The sequence below is a fragment of the Pongo abelii genome, chromosome 20, assembly GCF_028885655.2.
Source record: "Pongo abelii isolate AG06213 chromosome 20, NHGRI_mPonAbe1-v2.0_pri, whole genome shotgun sequence".
Taxonomy (NCBI): Eukaryota; Metazoa; Chordata; class Mammalia; order Primates; family Hominidae; genus Pongo; species Pongo abelii.
Window position 1 is genome coordinate 32518343 of NC_072005.2, and position 13893 is coordinate 32532235.

Here is a 13893-nt window from a genome sequence, read left to right on the forward strand (position 1 = left end):
GAATCCAACTCACAGAGTTAAACACTTCTTTTGAAAGAGCAGTTTTGAAACCCTCTTTTTGTAGAATCTGCAAGTATTCATTTGGATCGCTTTGAGGCCTATGGTGGAAAAGGAAATATCTTCACTTATAAACCAGGCAGAAGCATTCTCAGAAACCTCTTTATGATGTGAGCATTCAACTCGGAGAGATAAGCCTTCCTTTTGATAGAGCAGTTTTGAAACTCTGTTTTTGCAGAATCTGCAAGTGGATATTTGGAGCTCTTTCAGGCCTTCGTTGGAAACGGGAATATCTTCCCATAAAAACTAAACAGAAGCGTTCTGTGAAACTGCTTTGTGTAGTATGAATCCAACTCACAGAGTTGAACACTTCCTTTGAGAGAGCAGTTTTGAAACACTCTTTTTGTAGAATATGCAAGTGTTCATTTGGATTGCTTTGAGGCCTATGGTGGAAAAGGAAATATCTTGACCTATAAACCAGGCAGAAGCATTCTCAGAAAACACTTTATGATGTGTGCATTCAACTCGGAGAGATAAGCCTTCCTTTTGATAGAGAAGTTTTCAATCTCTGTTTTTGCAGATTCTGCAAGTGTATATTAGGAGCCATTTCAGGCCTTCGTTGGAAACGGGAATATCTTCCCATAAAAACTAAACAGAAGCGTTCTGTGAAACTGCTTTGTGTAGTATGAATCCAACTCAAAGAGTTGAACACTTCTTTTGAAAGAGCAGTTTTGAAACACTTTTTGTAGAATCTGCAAGTGTTCATTTGGAGCGCTTCGAGGCCTATGATGGAAAAGGAAATATCTTCACATAAAACGTAGACAGAAGCATTCTTTGAAACTTCTTTATGATGTGTGCATTCAACTCACAGAGTTGAACCTTCCTTTTCATGGAGCAGCTTGGAAAGAGTCTTTTTGCAGCATCTGCAAGTGGATATTTGGAGCCCTTTCAGGCCTTCATTGGAAACGGGAATATCTTCCCATATAAACTAAACAGAAGCGTTCTGTGAAACTGCTTTGTGTAGTATGAATCAAACTCACTGAGTAGAACACTTCTTTTGAAAGAGCAGTTTTGAAACACTCTTTTTGTACAATCTGCAAGTGTTCATTTGGAGCGCTTTGAGGCCTATGGTGGAAAAGGAAATATCTTGACTTATAAACTAGGCAGAAGCATTCTCAGAAACCTCTTTATGATGTGTGCATTCAACTCGGAGAGATAAGCCTTCCTTTTGATAGAGCAGTTTTGAAACTCTGTTTTTGCAGAATGTGCAAGTGGATATTTGGAGCCCTTTCAGGCCTTCGTTGGAAACGGGAATATCTTCCCATAAAAATTAAACAGAAGCGTTCTGTGAAACTGCTTTGTGTAGTATGAATCCAACTCACAGAGTTGAACACTTCCTTTGAAAGAGCAGTTTTGAAACACTCTTTTTGTAGAATCTGCAAGTGTTCATTTGGATCGCTTTGTGGCCTATGGTGGAAAAGGATATATCTTCACTTATAAACCAGGCAGAAGCATTCTCAGAAAACCCTTTATGATGTGTGCATTCAACTCGGAGAGTTAAGCCTTCCTTTTGATAGAGCAGTTTTGAATGTCTGTTTTTGCAGAATCTGCAAGTGGATATTTGGAGCCCTTTCAGGCCTTCGTTGGAAACGGGAATATCTTCCCATAAAAACTAAACAGAAGCGTTCTGTGAAACTGCTTTGTGTAGTATGAATCCAACTCACAGAGTTGAAAACTTCTTTTGAAAGAGCAGTTTTGAAACACTCTTTTTGTGGAATCTGCAAGTGTTCATTGGAGCGCTTTGAGGCCTATAATGGAAAAGGAAATATCTTTACTTATAAACCAGGCAGAAGCATTCTCAGAAACCTCTTTATGATGTGTGCATTCAACTCGGAGAGATAAGCCTTCCTTTTGATAGAGCAGTTTTGAAACTCTGTTTTTGCAGAATCTGCAAGTGAATATTTGGATCCCTTTCAGGCCTTCGTTGGAAACGGGAATATCTTCCCATAAAAACTAAACAGAAGCGTTCTGTGAAACTGCTTTGTGTAGTATGAATCCAACTCAAGGATTTGAACACTTCCTTTGAAATAGCAGTTTTGAAACACTCTTTTTGTAGAATCTGCAAGTGTTCATTTGGATCGCTTTGAGGCCTGCGGTGGAAAAGGAAATATCTTCACTTATAAACCAGGCAGAAGCATTCTCAGAAACCTCTTTATGATGTGTGCATTCAACTCGGAGAGTTAAGCCTTCCTTTTGATAGAGCAGTTTTGAATCTCAATATTTGCAGAGTCTGCAAGTGGATATTTGGAGCCCTTTCAGGCCTTCGATGGAAACGGGAATATCTTCACATAAAAACTAAATAGAAGCGTTCTGTGAAACTGCTTTGTGTAGTATGAATCCAACTCACAGAGTTGAACACTTCTTTTAAAAGAGCAGTTTTGAAACCCTCTTTTTGTACAATCTGCAAGTGTTCATTTGGAGCGCTTTGAGGCCTATGGTGGAAAAGGAAATATCTTGACATATAAACTAGGCAGAAGCATTCTCAGAAACCTCTTTATGATGTGTGCATTCAACTCGGAGAGATAAGCCTTCCTTTTGATAGAGCAGTTTTGAAACTCTGTTTTTGCAGAATGTGCAAGTGGATATTTGGAGCCCTTTCAGGCCTTCGTTGGAAACGGGAATATCTTCCCATAAAAATTAAACAGAAGCGTTCTGTGAAACTGCTTTGTGTAGTATGAATCCAACTCACAGAGTTGAACACTTCTTTTAAAAGAGCAGTTTTGAAACCCTCTTTTTGTACAATCTGCAAATGTTCATTTGGAGCGCTTTGAGGCCTATGGTGGAAAAGGAATTATCTTCACTTATAAACCAGGCAGAAGCATTCTCAGAAACCCCTCTATGATGTGTGCATTCAACTCGGAGAGTTAAGCCATCCTTTTGATAGAGTAGTTTTGAATCTCTGTTTTTGCTGAATCTGCAAGTGAATATTTGGAGCCCTTTCAGGCCTTCGTTGGAAAAGGGAATATCTTCCCATAAAAGCTAAACAGAAGTGTTCTGTGAAACTGCTTTGTGTAGTATGAATCCAACTCACAGAGTTAAACACTTCTGTTGAAAGAGCAGTTTTGAAACCCTCTTTTTGTAGAATCTGCAAGTATTCATTTGGATCGCTTTGATGCGTATGGTGGAAAAGGAAATCTCTTCACTTATAAACCAGCAGAAGCATTCTCAGAAACCTCTTTATGATGTGAGCATTCAACTCGGAGAGATAAGCCTTCCTTTTGATAGAGCAGTTTTGAAACTCTGTTTTTGCAGAATCTGCAAGTGGATATTTGGAGCTCTTTCAGGCCTTCGTTGGAAACGGGAGTATCTTCCCATAGAAACTAAACAGAAGCGTTCTGTGAAACTGCTTTGTGTAGTATGAATCCAACTCACAGAGTTGAACACTTCCTTTGAAAGAGCAGTTTTGAAACACTCTTTTTGTAGAATATGCAAGTGTTCATTTGGATCGCTTTGAGGCCTATTTTGGAAAAGGAAATATCTTGACTTATAAACCAGGCAGAAGCATTCTCAGAAAACACTTTATGATGTGTGCATTCAACTCGGAGAGATAAGCCTTCCTTTTGATAGAGAAGTTTTCAATCTCTGTTTTTGCAGTTTCTGCAAGTGTATATTAGGAGCCATTTCAGGCCTTCGTTGGAAACGGGAATATCTTCCCATAAAAACTAAACAGAAGCGTTCTGTGAAACTGCTTTGTGTAGTATGAATCCAACTCAAAGAGTTGAACACTTCTTTTGAAAGAGCAGTTTTGAAACACTTTTTGTAGAATCTGCAAGTGTTCATTTGGAGCGCTTCGAGGCCTATGATGGAAAAGGAAATATCTTCACATAAAACATAGACAGAAGCATTCTTTGAAACTTCTTTATGATGTGTGCATTCAACTCACAGAGTTGAACCTTCCTTTTCATGGAGCAGTTTGGAAAGAGTCTTTTTGCAGCATCTGCAAGTGGATATTTGGAGCCCTTTCAGGCCTTCGTTGGAAACGGGAATATCTTCCCATATAAACTAAACAGAAGCGTTCTGTGAAACTGCTTTGTGTAGTATGAATCCAACTCACAGAGTAGAACACTTCTTTTGAAAGAGCAGTTTTGAAACACTCTTTTTGTACAATCTGCAAGTGTTCATTTGGAGTGCTTTGAGGCCTATGGTGGAAAAGGAAATATCTTGACATATAAACTAGGCAGAAGCATTCTCAGAAACCTCTTTATGATGTGTGCATTCAACTCGGAGAGATAAGCCTTCCTTTTGATAGAGCAGTTTTGAATGTCTGTTTTTGCAGAATCTGCAAGTGGATATTTGGAGCCCTTTCAGGCCTTCGTTGGAAACGGGAATATCTTCCCATAAAAACTAAACAGAAGCGTTCTGTGAAACTGCTTTGTGTAGTATGAATCCAACTCACAGAGTTGAAAACTTCTTTTGAAAGAGCAGTTTTGAAACACTCTTTTTGTGGAATCTGCAAGTGTTCATTGGAGCGCTTTGAGGCCTATAATGGAAAAGGAAATATCTTTACTTATAAACCAGGCAGAAGCATTCTCAGAAACCTCTTTATGATGTGTGCATTCAACTCGGAGAGATAAGCCTTCCTTTTGATAGAGCAGTTTTGAAACTCTGTTTTTGCAGAATCTGCAAGTGAATATTTGGATCCCTTTCAGGCCTTCGTTGGAAACGGGAATATCTTCCCATAAAAACTAAACAGAAGCGTTCTGTGAAACTGCTTTGTGTAGTATGAATCCAACTCAAAGATTTGAACACTTCCTTTGAAATAGCAGTTTTGAAACACTCTTTTTGTAGAATCTGCAAGTGTTCATTTGGATCGCTTTGAGGCCTGCGGTGGAAAAGGAAATATCTTCACTTATAAACCAGGCAGAAGCATTCTCAGAAACCTCTTTATGATGTGTGCATTCAACTCGGAGAGTTAAGCCTTCCTTTTGATAGAGCAGTTTTGAATCTCAATATTTGCAGAATCTGCAAGTGGATATTTGGAGCCCTTTCAGGCCTTCGATGGAAACGGGAATATCTTCCCATAAAAACTAAATAGAAGCGTTCTGTGAAACTGCTTTGTGTAGTATGAATCCAACTCACAGAGTTGAACACTTCTTTTAAAAGAGCAGTTTTGAAACCCTCTTTTTGTACAATCTGCAAGTGTTCATTTGGAGCGCTTTGAGGCCTATGGTGGAAAAGGAAATATCTTGACATATAAACTAGGCAGAAGCATTCTCAGAAACCTCTTTATGATGTGTGCATTCAACTCGGAGAGATAAGCCTTCCTTTTGATAGAGCAGTTTTGAAACTCTGTTTTTGCAGAATGTGCAAGTGGATATTTGGAGCCCTTTCAGGCCTTCGTTGGAAACGGGAATATCTTCCCATAAAAATTAAACAGAAGCGTTCTGTGAAACTGCTTTGCGTAGTATGAATCCAACTCACAGAGTTGAACACTTCTTTTAAAAGAGCAGTTTTGAAACCCTCTTGTTGTAGAATCTGCAAGTGTTCAATTGGAGCGCTTTGAGGCCTATGGTGGAAAAGGAAATATCTCCATTTATAAACCAGGCAGAAGCATTCTCAGAAACCTCTTTATGATGTGTGCATTCAACTCGGAGAGATAAGCCTTCCTTTTGATAGAGCAGTTTCGAAACTCTGTTTTTGCAGAATCTGCAAGTGGATATTTGGAGCCCTTTCAGGCCTTCGTTGGAAAAGGGAGTATCTTCCCATAAAAACTAAACAGAAGCCTTCTGTGAAACTGCTTTGTGTAGTATGAATCCATCTCACAGAGTTGAACACTTCTTTTGAAAGAGCAGTTTTGAAACACTCTTTTTGTAGAATCTGCAAGTGTTCCTTTGGAGGGCTTTGAGGCCTATGGTGGAAAAGGAAATTTCTTCACATAAAACCTAGACAGAAGCATTCTTTGAAACTTCTTTATGATGTGTGCATTCAACTCACAGAGTTGAACCTTCCTTTTCATGGAGCAGTTTGGAAAGAGTCTTTTTGCAGCATCTGAAAGTGGATATTTGGAGCCGTTTCAGGCCTTCGTTTGAAACGGTAATATCTTTCCATAAAAACTATACAGAAGCGTTCTGTGAAACTGCTTTGTGTAGTATGAATCCAACTCACAGAGTTGAACACTTCCTTTGAAAGAGCAGTTTTGAAACACTCTTTTTGTAGAATCTGCAAGTGTTCATTTGGATCGCTTTGAGGCCTATGGTGGAAAAGGAAATATCTTCACTTATAAACCAGGCAGAAGCATTCTCAGAAACCTCTTTATGATGTGTGCATTCAACTCGGAGAGATAAGACTTCCTTTTGATAGAGCAGTTTTGAAACCCTGTTTTTGCAGAATCTGCAAGTGGATATTTGGAGCCCATTCAGGCCTTCGTTGGAAACGGGAATATCTTCCCATAAAAACTAAACAGAAGCGTTCTGTGAAACTGCTTTGTGTAGTATGAATCCAACTCACAGAGTTGAACACTTCCTTTGAAAGAGCAGTTTTGAAACCCTCTTTTTGTAGAATCTGCAAGTGTTCATTTGGATCACTTTGAGGCCTATGGTGGAAAAGGAAATATCTTCACTTATAAACCAGGCAGAAGCATTCTCAGAAACCTCTTTATGATGTGTGCATTCAAGTCGGAGAATTAAGCCTTCGTTTTGATAGAGCAGTTTTGAAACTCTGTTTTTGCAGAATCTGCAAGTGGATATTTGGAGCCCTTTCAGGCCTTCGTTGGAAACGGGCATATCTTCCCATAAAAACTAAACAGAAGCGCTCTGTGAAACTGCTTTGTGAAGTATGAATCCAAATCACAGAGTTGAACACTTCTTTTGAAAGAGCAGTTTTGAAACAGTTTTTGTAGAACCTGCAAGTGTTCATTTGGAGCGCTTCGAGGCCCATAATGGAAAAGGAAATATCTTCACATAAAACCTAGACAGAAGCATTCTTTGAAACTTCTTTATGATGTGTGCATTCAACTCACAGAATGTCACGTTTCTTTTCATGGAGCAGTTTTGAAACACACTTTTGGAAGTATATGCAAGTGGTCATTCGGAAAGCTATGAAGCCTGTGTTCGAAAAGGCAATATCTTCACATATAACCTAGAAAGAATCATTCCGAGAAACTACTTTGTGTTGGTTGCATTCACCTCACGGAGGAGAATATTCCTTTTGTCAGAGCAGCCATGAAACACTGCTTTTGTATAATCTGCAATTGGACATTTGGAGAGCTCTGGGGCCTCTAGTGAGAAGGGAAATTTCTTCACAAAATACCTGGAGAGAAGCATTCTCGGAAACCACTTTGTGATGTGTGCATTCAACTCACTGAGTTGAACATTCCTTTGTTAGAGCAGTTTTGAAATACTCTTTTTGTAGAATCTGCATGTGGATATTTGGACCACTTATAGGAATTTGCTGGAAACGAGATATCTTCACATAATAACGAGACAGAAGCATTCTCACAAACTCCTTTGTGATGTGTGCTCTCAACTCAGAGATGTGAACCTGACTTTTGATAGAGCAGTTTGGAAACACTCTTTCTCTAGAATCTGCAAGTGTACATTTGGAGCGCTTTGAGACCTGTGCTGGAAAGGATATATCTTCACATAACAAGTAGACAGAAGGATTATCTGACACTTCTTGGTTTTACGTGAATTCAACTCACAGAGTTGGACATTCCTTTTGACAGAGAAGTTTTGAAACACTCCTTTTGTAGAATGTGCAAGTGGATATTTGGACGGCTTCTAGGAATTCGTTGGAAACGGGACACCCTCACGCAAAAAAAAGACAGAAGCATTCTCACAAACTGCTGTGTGATGTGAGCATTCAGCTCACAGAGCTGAACCTTTCTTTTGATAGAGCAACTTGGAAGCACTCTTTTTCTAGAATCGGCAAGTGGACATTTGGATCGCTTTGAGGCCTGTGGTGGAAAGGAAATATCTTCACCTCAAAACTAGACAGAAGCATTCTCTGAATCATCTTTGTGGTGTGTGCATTCAACTCACAGTGTTGAACATTCCTTTAGACAGAGAAATTTTGAAACACTCTTTTTGTAGTATCTGCAAGTGTAAATTTGGACCGCTTCTGGGAATTCTTTGTAAACGGGACACCCTCAGACGAAAACTAGACAGTAGCATTCACACAAACTTCTGTGTTATGTGAGCATTCAGCTCACAGAGCTGAACCTTTCTTTTGATAGAGCAATTTTGAATCCCACTTTTTCTAGAATCGGCAAGTGGACATTTGGAGCGCTTTTAGGCCTGTGGTGGAAAGGAAATATCTTCACATCAAAACTAGACAGAAGCATTCTCTGAATCATCTTTGTGGTGTGTGCATTCAACTCACAGAGTTGAACATTCCTTTAGACAGAGAAATTTTGAAACACTCTTTTTGTAGAATATGCAAGTGGAAATTGGGACCGCTTAGAGGAATTCTTTGGAAACGGGACACCCTCACACGAAAACTAGACAGTAGCATTCTCACAAACTTCTCTGTGATAAGCGCATTCAACTCACAGTGTTTCACCTTTCTTTTCATGGAGCAGTTTTGAAACACACTTTTGGAAGTATATGCAAGTGGTCATTCAGAAAACTATGAGGCCTGTGTTCGAAAAGGCAATATCTTCACATATAACCTAGAAAGAAGCATTCCCAGAAACTACTTTGTGTTGGTTGCATTCAACTCACGGAGTGGATTATTCCGTTTGTTAGAGCAGCCATGAAACACTGTTTTTGTTTAATCTGCAACTGGACATTTGGAAAGCTGTGAGGCCTCTGGTGGAAAGGAAAATTTCTTCACAAAATACCTGGAGAGAAGCATTCTCGGAAACCACTTTGTGATGTGTGCATTCAACTCACTGAGTTGAACATTCCTTTTGTTAGAGCAGTTTTGAAATACTCTTTTTGTAGAATCTGCATGTGGATATTTGGACCACTTATGGGAATTTGCTGGAAACGGGATATCTTCACATAATAAAGAGACAGAAGCATTCTCACAAACTCCTTTGTGATGTGTGCTCTCAACTCAGAGATGTGAACCTGACTTTTGATAGAGCAGTTTTGAAACACTCTTTTTCTAGAATCTGCAAGTGTACATTTGGAGCGCTTTGAGACCTGTGCTGGAAAGGAAATATCTTCACATAACAAGTAGACAGAAGGATTATCTGACACTTCTTTGTGGTATGTACATTCAACTCACAGCGATGAACATTCCTTTTGACAGAGAAGTTTTGAAACACTCTTTTTATAGAATGTGCAAGTGGATATTTGGACGGCTTCTAGGAATTCGTTGGAAACGGGAAACCCTCACACAAAAAAAGACAGAAGCATTCTCACAAACTGCTGTGTGATGTGAGCATTCAGATCACAGAACTGAACCTTTCTTTTGATAGAGCAACTTTGAAGCACTCTTTTTCTAGAATCGGCAACTGGACATTTGGAGCTCTTTGAGGCCTGTGGTGGAAAGGAAATATCTTCACCTCAAAATTAGACAGAAGCATTCTCTGAATATTCCTTGTGGAACATTCCTTTAGACAGAGAAATTTTGAAACACTCTTTTTGTAGAATCTGCAAGTGGAAATTTGGTCCGCTTAGAGGAAGTCTTTGGAAACGGGACACCCTCAGACGAAAACTAGACAGTAGCATTCTCACAAACTTCTCTGTGATAAGTGCATTCAACTCACGGAGTTTAACTTTTCTTTTCATGGAGCAGTTTTGAAACACATTTTTTGAAGTATATGCAAGTGGTCATTCGGAAAGCTATGAGGCATATGTTCGCAAAGGCAATATCTTCACATATAACATAGAAAGAAGCATTCTCAAAAACTACTCTGTGTTGGTTGCATTCAACTCACAGAGGGGAATATTCCTTTCTTAGAGCAGCCATGAGACACTGTTTTTGTATAATCTGCAATTGGACATTTGGGGAGCTCTGAGGCCTCTGGTGAGAAGGGAAATTTCTTCACAAAACCCCTAGAGAGAAGCATTCTCAGAAAGCACTTTGTGACGTGTGCATTCAACTCACAGAGTTGAACATTCCCTTTGCTAGAGCAGTTTTGAAACCCTCTTTTTGTGGAATCTGCATGTGGATATTTGGACCACTTAGAGCTATTTGCTGGAAACGGGATATCCTCACACCAAAAGGAGACGGAAGCATTCTCACAAACTCCTTTGTCATGTGTGCTCTCAACTCAGAGACGTGAACCTGACTTTTGATAGAGAAGTTTGGAAACACTCTTTTTCTAGAATCTGCAAGTGCACATTTGGAGCACTTTGAGGCCTGTGCTGGAAAGGAAATATCTTCACAAAACAAGTAGACAGAAGCATGCTCCGAAACTTCTTAGTGGTGTGTGCATTCAACTCACAGAGTTGAAGATTCCTTTTGACAGAGAAGGTTTGAAACACTCTTTTTGTAGAATGTGCAAGTGGATATTTGGACCACTTCTAGGAATTCGTTGGAAACGGGACACCCACACACAAAAACAAGACAGAAGCATTCTCACAAGCTTCTGTGTGATGTGAGCATTCAGCTCACAGAGCTGAAACTTTCTTTTGATAGAGCAATTTTGAAACACTCTTTTTCTAGAATCGGCAAGTGGACATTTGGAGCGCTTTTAGGCCTGTAGTGGAAAGGAAATATCTTCACATCAAAACTAGACAGAAGCATTCTCTGAATCACCTTTGTGGTGTGTGCATTCAACTCACAGAGTTGAACATTCCTTTAGACAGAGAAATTTTGAAACACTCTTTTTGTAGAATCTGCAAGTGGAAATTGGGACTGCTTAGAGGAATTCTTTGGAAACGGGACACCCTCACACTATAACTAGACAGTAGCATTCTCACAAACTTCTCTGTGATAAGTGCATTCAACTCACAGGGTTTAACGTTTCTTTTCATGGAGCAGTTTTGAAACACACTTTTGGAAGTATATGCAAGTGGTCATTCGGAAAGCTATGAGGCCTGTGTTCGAAAAGGAAATATCTTCACATATAATCAAGAAAGAAGCATTACCAGAACTACTCTGTGTTGGTTGCATTCAACTCACAGAGGGGAATGTTCCTTTTGTTAGTGCAGCCATGAAACACTGCTTTTGTATAATCTGCAATTGGACAATTGGAGAGCTCTGAGGCCTCTAATGAGAAGGGAAATTTCTTCACAAAATACTTAGAGAGAAGCATTCTCGGAAACCACTTTGTGATGTGTGCATTCAACACACTGAGTTGAACATTCCTTTGTTAGAGCAGTTTGGAAATACTCTTTTTGTAGAATCTGCATGTGGATATTTGGACCACTTATAGGAATTTGCTGGAAACGAGATATCTTCACATAATAACGAGACAGAAGCATTCTCACAAACTCCTTTGTGATGTGTGCTCTCAACTCAGAGATGTGAACCTGACTTTTGATAGAGCAGTTTTGAAACTCTCTTTTTCTAGAATCTGCAAGTGTACATTTGGAGCGCTTTGAGACCCGTGCTGGAAAGGAAATATCTTCACATAACAAGTAGACAGAAGGATTATCTGACACTTCTTTGTGGTGTGTGCATTCAACTCACAGAGTTGAAGATTCCTTTTGACAGAGAAGGTTTGAAACACTCTTTTTGTAGAATGTGCAAGTGGATATTTGGACCACTTCTAGGAATTCGTTGGAAACGGGACACCCACACACAAAAACAAGACAGAAGCATTCTCACAAGCTTCTGTGTGATGTGAGCATTCAGCTCACAGAGCTGAACCTTTCTTTTGATAGAGCAATTTTGAAACACTCTTTTTCTAGAATCGGCAAGTGGACATTTGGAGCGCTTTTAGGCCTGTAGTGGAAAGGAAATATCTTCACATCAAAACTAGACAGAAGCATTCTCTGAATCATCTCTGTGGTGTGTGCATTCAGCTCACAGAGTTGAACATTCCTTTAGACAGAGAAATTTTGAAACACTCTTTTTGTAGAATCTGCAAGTGGAAATTGGGACCGCTTAGAGGAATTCTTTGGAAACGGGACACCCTCACACGATAACTAGACAGTAGCATTCTCACAAACTTCTCTGTGATAAGTGCATTCAACTCACAGAGTTTCACGTTTCTTTTCATGGAGCAGTTTGGAAACACACTTTTGGAAGTATATGCAAGTGGTCATTCGGAACACAGCTATGAGGCCTGTGTTCGAAAAGGCAATATCTTCACATATAATCAAGAAAGAAGCATTCCCAGAACTACTCTGTGTTGGTTGCATTCAACTCACAGAGGGGAATGTTCCTTTTGTTAGTGCAGCCATGAAACACTGCTTTTGTATAATCTGCAATTGGACATTTGGAGAGCTCTGGGGCCTCTAGTGAGAAGGGAAATTTCTTCACAAAACACTTAGAGAGAAGCATTCTCGGAAACCACTTTGTGATGTGTGCATTCAACACACTGAGTTGAACATTCCTTTGTTAGAGCAGTTTGGAAATACTCTTTTTGTAGAATCTGCATGTGGATATTTGGACCACTTATAGGAATTTGCTGGAAACGAGATATCTTCACATAATAACGAGACAGAAGCATTCTCACAAACTCCTTTGTGATGTGTGCTCTCAACTCAGAGATGTGAACCTGACTTTTGATAGAGCAGTTTGGAAACACTCTTTTTCTAGAATCTGCAAGTGTACATTTGGAGCGCTTTGAGACCTGTGCTGGAAAGGATATATCTTCACATAACAAGTAGACAGAAGGATTATCTGACACTTCTTGGATTTATGTGCATTCAACTCACAGAGTTGGACATTCCATTTGACAGAGAAGGTGAAACACTCCTTTTGTAGAATGTGCAAGTGGATATTTGGACGGCTTCTAGGAATTCGTTGGAAACGGGACACCCTCACGCAAAAACAAGACAGAAGCATTCTCACAAGCTTCTGTGTGATGTGAGCATTCAGCTCACAGAGCTGAAACTTTCTTTTGATTGAGCAATTTTGAAACACTCTTTTTCTAGAATCGGCAAGTGGACATTTGGAGCGCTTTTAGGCCTGTAGTGGAAAGGAAATATCTTCACATCAAAACTAGACAGAAGCATTCTCTGAATCATCTCTGTGGTGTGTGCATTCAACTCACAGAGTTGAACATTCCTTTAGACAGAGAAATTTTGAAACACTGTTTTTGTAGAATCTGCAAGTGGAAATTGGGACTGCTTAGAGGAATTCTTTGGAAACGGGACACCCTCACACGATAACTAAACAGTAGCATTCTCACAAACTTCTCTGTGATAAGTGCATTCAACTCACAGAGTTTAACGTTTCTTTTCATGGAGCAGTTTTGAAACACACTTTTGGAAGTATATGCAAGTGGTCATTCAGAAAACTATGAGGCCTGTGTTCGAAAAGGCAATATCTTCACATATAACCTAGGAAGAAGCATTCCTAGAAACTACTTTGTGTTGGTTGCATTCAACTCTCGGAGGGGATTATTCCGTTTGTTAGAGCAGCCATGAAACACTGTTTTAGTATAATCTGCAATTGGACATTTGGAAAGCTCTGAGGCCTCTGGTGGAAAGGAAAATTTCTTCAAAAATACCTGGAGAGAAGCATTCTCGGAAACCACTTTGTGATGTGTGCATTCAACTCACTGAGTTGAACATTCCTTTTGTTAGAGCAGTCTTGAAATACTCTTTTTGTAGAATCTGCATGTGGATATTTGGACCACTTATGGGAATTTGCTGGAAACGGGATATCTTCACATAATAAAGAGACAGAAGCATTCTCACAAACTCCTTTGTGATGTGTGCTCTCAACTCAGAGATGTGAACCTGACTTTTGATAGAGTAGTTTTGAAACACTCTTTTTCTAGAATCTGCAAGTGTACATTTGGAGCGCTTTGAGACCTGTGCTGGAAAG